Source organism: Corvus kubaryi, unplaced genomic scaffold, assembly GCF_017639235.1.
Source record: "Corvus kubaryi isolate FWS band 111438036 unplaced genomic scaffold, C.kubaryi_AGA036_p1.0 66, whole genome shotgun sequence".
NCBI classification, from domain to species: domain Eukaryota; kingdom Metazoa; phylum Chordata; class Aves; order Passeriformes; family Corvidae; genus Corvus; species Corvus kubaryi.
In genome coordinates this window covers 29,817,844-29,824,122 of record NW_024582054.1, presented here as the reverse complement: position 1 = coordinate 29,824,122, position 6,279 = coordinate 29,817,844, and the positions used below count along the sequence as shown (strand labels likewise).

The 6,279-nt window shown below is 45.2% G+C and overlaps 1 protein-coding gene across 4 annotated transcripts in view; it reads right to left on the bottom strand.

Annotated features, from left to right (window-relative positions):
- Nucleotides 1-5,488, bottom strand: part of WDR89 (WD repeat domain 89) — a 17,215-nt gene extending 11,727 nt beyond the window's left edge. The window contains exons 1-2 of one of the 4 annotated variants that reach the window (XM_042047820.1): nt 5,140-5,478; nt 4,606-4,688 (exon numbers count right to left, since the gene is read on the bottom strand). The gene's annotated coding sequence lies outside the window, so the exon portion shown is untranslated. Of the gene's footprint in view, nt 1-4,605; nt 4,689-5,139 lie in introns of all 4 variants that reach the window. The other 3 variants (XM_042047823.1, XM_042047824.1, XM_042047821.1) reach the window with 3 other exon arrangements.
- Nucleotides 5,489-6,279: the final 791 nt, after the last annotated feature.

Genomic DNA, 6,279 nt, shown 5'->3' with positions numbered 1-6,279 from the left:
ACTGCCAGAGGCTGTTGGCTGGAAAATCCCAAGGAGTTCGGGACAGATTGCCGGAGGCTGTTATTCCGCACTCGGCCACCGGATGTCGCCAGTGACCGCCCCAGAGCAGCTCAGAGAGGGCGTCATGATTTACGCGATCCCAAGAGCATTAATAAAGTACCAGTATTTTTTCTTCTTTTTAAAAGCCTCCGTTCTTCAAATCAGACCATTAATCAAAAATGACATGCTTCACTTACAACTGTCTAGCACGAAAAACTGAAGGGAAAAAAAACAAATTCAACTATGCCACAACTTTTCTTTCTGAACCATCAGAAGTTAAAAATATACTCATGTTCTTAATAAAGTCTCATTTGGTGACTTCAATTCAGAGATTTTGATCATTCGGACTTCATAATAATGTGAGATGAGACTCATATGTCCATGCAATCCACACATAAACATACAGGGAATGACTGACTGGTGTGCACTTGTATTTGCTCTTTTAGCATCCAGCAAATGCTGAGTCCAGAAACACCCATCACTCAAATTTTTCAGGAAAGAGGGATGAACAAACCAGACCCAGCAACTACAAACCCTTCCTCTCTCAATCTGTTACACTCATATCTATCTCCCACAAACATTCCTGAAGCAGGAGTGTTCAATGCACATGCAAAGTAATAGTTGCCCAAGACATTAAACCACTAGAATTAACCTTTCTTTCTTTAAATGTTTTTCTCCCTTTCAAAACTGAGTCATGTATTTCCTTAGGTATCCTGACAGACGTTGAATAAACTAAAATCAAATCCTCTCACCTCATAAACACTCAAGTAAGTTAGAAGTGCTAGTAGAGGAGCTGCATGTTTCTAAACAAGAATTTTTGCTTTCTCAGCTATCTGCCTGTCCCTTCTGATTGCAAAAAGGAGCCATAACACTTAATTCCAGCTTTACCACGCATTCCCATAGCAACAAGGATACACAGATTATTATTATGAAAAGATCATCAAATTACTGCAAAGTAAACAATATCTGAAGTTCCCTATTCCAGGTAGTGCCAGCATACAACTCCAGTTTGCCAATTTTAGTTAAATGTTGCGTTGTCTTTTCACCAATTTAACTGCTCACCAATTGTACAGCACTTCTGCATCTTATTTTAATGAGAAGCTGAGCAATGCTTTTGCCTTGAAATAACAGACAAGAGAAAAAAAAAGATCTTGGTAGTTATGGCAAGGTGCAGAGAGAGATGCAAGTGAAAAGTTGTTAATCAATTAAAAATACAAAAAAAATCAAGATTCTGCTGAAGAAAAAAGGAAATTGCAAGAAAGATTATGAACAATACAGCAAAACAATTGTTTTACTTTAAAACTGATCTTGGATTTGCATAATTTGATTTAATTCAGCATATGAACTAGGAGTGATTTAATGCTTTTTCACAGGTAAGATTCAGTTGCCATATTAAACAAAGAACCCTTTCTTTTTGATTTTTTTATTAGGTTTTCATTTAGCTGGAAAACTACAGAATTAAAAAAAAAAATACCAAGTGCCCTTTCAAGGCCACAGTACCTTCTTATATAAAACAAGTTTCAAAGAGGAAAACAATAGGAGCTAACAAGTTTTGAAATACTTGCATTCCTCTATCTGCTGCAAAAGTCTCAAACTAAACATTAAGGTCATGTCGAAACATTTTCAGCAATACCAACAGTGTGATAAAAAATAATACAAAGCCCTGATAATATTAATAATCTGCAAGAAGTGCTTTCAGACTCATGTGAAAAGGGGTGATAAAGTCTGTAAAGGGTATAAATGACAGCACAGATGGTTTATGTTACAAACGAGAATAATGATAATGTAACAGATCTTCTGGGCTTTAACACCTGACATGAACAGAACAAAAATTTATCAGACTGAAGACTTTATAGGATAATATGAACTTGTTAAAATGGACAGCTGCGAAGTTTGCTTCCTGCCAATACTTCTAAATTACTTTGACCATTGAAAAGACTCATCCTGTAAGACCTAGAAACAGGACAGAAAAATCAGAACAGCCTAATGGAATTACCAGTGTTTGTCCTGCAATTTGAGTGTGATTTTTACAGTGCGGTACACTGGCTTAGCTGCTTCTTCCCCACCCCCATTTCCACTGCTTTGTTCTCACAGAAATATTTTGTTAAAACTTGCACCAAAGTGTCAGCTAAGGCAAAAATAAATCACAGAAACAATTCAACCAAGGCATTATTTTGGCATCAGACATCCTTCACTCCCAGTCTAAAGCTTTATTTACCAAAGCACCCATCTCTATCCCGTTTCCCGGTCCCTCCACCTCCCATTCACTTTAGAAGCCAAAAAACCACTCTCTCAGTCACGTGCAGGACATGGTATATACTTAACTAACCAGCCCTAAATTAAATGCAGGAGGAAATAAGAGAGGAAAATGCACCAGCAAGAATTTATGTAATTATTTAGTGTTTAACTTCTCTGTTAAAGGAAAAGAGACAGTTGCAGGGACATGAGAAGGGGAAGAGCTCAGGGAGAAGGGGGTAGTGGGTCAGGTTGAAGTCTGAGGATGGCAAAGATGTTTGAGGTTGAACTTTCTAACCCCCATGGGATTGGGCAAATATGCTCTTTTTCTGCCTTTCTTACATCTTCCATTGCCCATCTTGCACCTGAACTGCTCCCAAGTCCCAAAGCACACTCCAAAACCTTGCCAAGTCTCTTATCCACAATTCTCAACACCTTTTTTTTTTTTTATGTGTGGTGTGAAAGCCACTAATGGGCTTGTCCCCACACAGGAGAAGCTGAGCCCCATAAAAATCATCTTTTTACTCACCAAATAAACCCAAGCCTTAGACTGTCTGCAGAGGCAGCTTGGTATCAACACACCTGAGCATGCTGCATGGTAGTGCTGATTTCCTTCTGTTTTGCCATTTTTCCTTCTTTTCCCCAGAAAAGCTTGGAAATACCATTATTTTTATACTTCCAGTAAAAAGCACAACAAAGCTGCAGAACCCAGCTGGAAAATGCTGCCAGCAGGTAACAACCATCTGGTCTCTCAGGAGACCTCCCATGCTGTCAAGTACAGACCAGACCCCAAGGTTTGCCCAGCAAAACTGATGCAGTGAAAGAAAAAACATTAAAAAAAACATCTGGAAAGGTTGAGAGAATTGGGATTATTCAGCCTGGAAAAGAGATGGCTTTGGGGTGACCTAACTGCTGCCTTTCAGTACCTGAAGGGAGCCTGCAAGAAAGATGGAGAGAGACTATTTACAAGAGCCTGGAGTGACAGGACAAGGAGGAATGGAAAACTGAGAGAGGGCAGGAAGAAATTCTTAACTGTGAGGGTGGGGACACCCTGGCACAGGTTGCCCAGAGAAGCTGTGGCTGCCCCATCCCTGGGAGTGTTCAAGGCCGGACTGGATGGGGCTTGGAGTAACCTGGTCTGATGGAAGGTGTCCCTGCCATGGCAGAGGGTTGGAACAAGATTTTAAAACCCTTTTCAACCCAAACCATTCTATGGTTCTATGATCTTTTTTAAAAAACACTTAAAAAGCCACCTGAACGTCATCGATCATCCCATGCACAGAAGAACTCTTATGTGGAAAAAAAATAGATCATTCTTTCCAAAAGGTCCGAGACCACAGAAGAAACAGGCAGGCCCCAGGTCATGTCGATGCATGGAGAGGCTGCCCAGGAGTTCTGGGCCCACCTTTCCCTAGAGGGCTGTTCCTTAACACCATAAAAAGATATTTGGAGGAAAACACAAACAGCTACACCAGTCTTTAACTCTAAACAAACAGAAACCAAGATGCAAACTTTAAACAAGCACCATGTAAAATTAGCACCTAGAAACCATGGGATACACATGAACACAAACCTGTTCAGTTACTCTGCAGACAGGGACAATTATCTTCAAGGAGCTGCTCTGCACACACACTTCACTGAATCTAACTATACTCTCAAACAGAAAATATTTGGAAATACTGACAATATTAGGAAATAAAAGGCATTAACATACCTTTGTCCTGAGAACAAAGTTTTTACAGACCTAAAACCCAGCACACTAAGAAAGAGCTTGTGCTTCTGCATTCTTTCAAATATGTAACACATTTCTAAGAAAACTTAATTTAGAATTATAGGATTATAACCGAGTCAGTAACACAACACAGAACTGATAATTCTACTCCCTGTACCTTGTAGGAAAAAGCTAATTCTACAACATAGCACATTTTGAGATATCTGTTGATTATATAAAATATAATTTAAGGATATGGATATCACAGCCTTGACAGTAGTTTCTGCAACTACTTTTTTATTCAAAACCACAGAAAAGTTTCTTTTCCTTTTTTCCCAAGGGAGTAAAACAACCAAACAAAAAAACCCAAAACGCAACTTTCATTTCTTCTTCTGACCTTTTCCAGATTTGTTTGGGTGCGGGGTTTTTTTGTTTGTTTTAGACTGTAACTATTATTAAGAAAGATCCCCATCTGCACCAAACCTAGATGAGGTCAGCTGGTGCTTACCAGCATAACTTCCTAATACATACATTTTATTGAATCACACAATCATTAAGGTGTCCCTGCCCAGAGTGGGAACGAAGCTCCCAGGCTGTGCTGAGGGATGGGATAAACTCACAGCGCAAGTCGAGCGTCCTGGTTCACATCTCGCCAGCGACACAGCGCAGCTTCTCAGCAAAGCCAGCGCCGCTTCAGTTCAGCCTAACGGGAGCAGAAAGGCAGCGGTGAGGGAGGGCAGCACAGCCACAGAAGCCCAGCCCCGATGTCCAGGAGCTCGTCCGGGCCGCTGCTCTCCCGGCCCAAACCCCTTTCTGCCCCACCACAAACCGCACAGGGTCAACCCCCGGCACAGGACCCCCGCCCGCCCCTCACAGCCCTGCCCGGGATCCCCCACAGACGGTCCCTCAGGGGCACAGCGCCCGCGACCTCCCCACAGCAGCGCCCGCGGCTCGTCCTCAGCCTAGACCTCCCTCGGCCTGGTCCGGGCCCCGCAGTGTTCCTCACCGGGGGTCCTTATCCCGGCGCCCCCAGTGTTCCTCACCCGGGGTCCTCATCCCGGCGCCCCCAATGTTCCTCACCCCGGGTCCTCATCCCGGCGCCCCCAGTGTTCCTCACCCGGGGTTCCTGTCTCAGCTCCCCCAGGTTTCCTTACCCAGGATCCTTACACCGGTTCCGCCAGGGGTTCCTTATCCCGTATTCTTGTTCCGGCCGCCCAAGGAGTTCCTTGCCCGGGTTCCTTATCCCGGCCGCTCCAGGAATCCCTGTCCCTACCGGTGTTCCTTACCCGGGATGCTTATCCCGACCGCTCCATGGGATCCCTGTCCCTGCCGGCGTTCCTTACCCCGGATGCTTATCCCGGCCGCTCCATGGGATCCCTGTCCCTGCCGGCGTTCCTTACCCGGGATGCTTATCCCGGCCGCTCCATGGGGTCCCTGTCCCGGTCCCTCCCAGCCCGGCCGCCCCGGCCGCCGCCGCGTGCGCACCGCGCTGTCCCTGCCAGCCCCGCCCCCGCGCCCTTTCCCGCCGCCCCATTGGCTGCTGCGGCCGCCATCTTCCGGCCATAGGGGCGGGGGAAGGAAGTGACGCGCGGAAGGGGATTGGTGCAAAGGGCGGAGGGGGCGGGACCGGCCGGGAAGCGCCGCTGTTTGATTGGCTGGGGCAGGGAAGCCCCGCCCCGGGGCCGCCGGCGCGGCTGCGCGCGGACGTGGCGCGGGCTCGGGCGCGGCGGGAGCCTCGCCGCGGGAACGGGGCGCAGGGAAACGGGAACGCGCTCCAGGGGGCGGGGCTGACACCCTGCGCTGGGCAGCTGGGATGTGGAGCTGGGCAGGGGTGGCACACGGAGCTGCAGCCCCCAGGAAAGCAGGAACACACAGGATTATTTCCTAGGAGGGACCCAAACACTAAGGAAGACAAGAAGGTTAATTAGGTTTCCTTTTCCTTGAGCTTGCTGTTAGATTTTCCAATTAAATTTCCAAATAGTATTTTTCTCCTTTTTTTACTTACCATTTACTAGGCTAACAGATCCAGGCTATAAGAAGGAAGATGGCATAACTAACATTTGCTTTTTTTAATATTGGTGCAAGTTTTGTAATTCAAAATTCCTTGTTCTACTCCGAATTTACTGTTCAGCACCGATGAGTACTGCATTAATCCATAACCTTAGATGGATGTTATTCAGTGAGGAAAACAATCTGTACCTTTATTTTCGTACCAGTTAAAATCACATTTATAGTCTTTTCTGATGAGTGATGTGAATAATATTACCAATAATAAATAAATAATCTCAAGAATT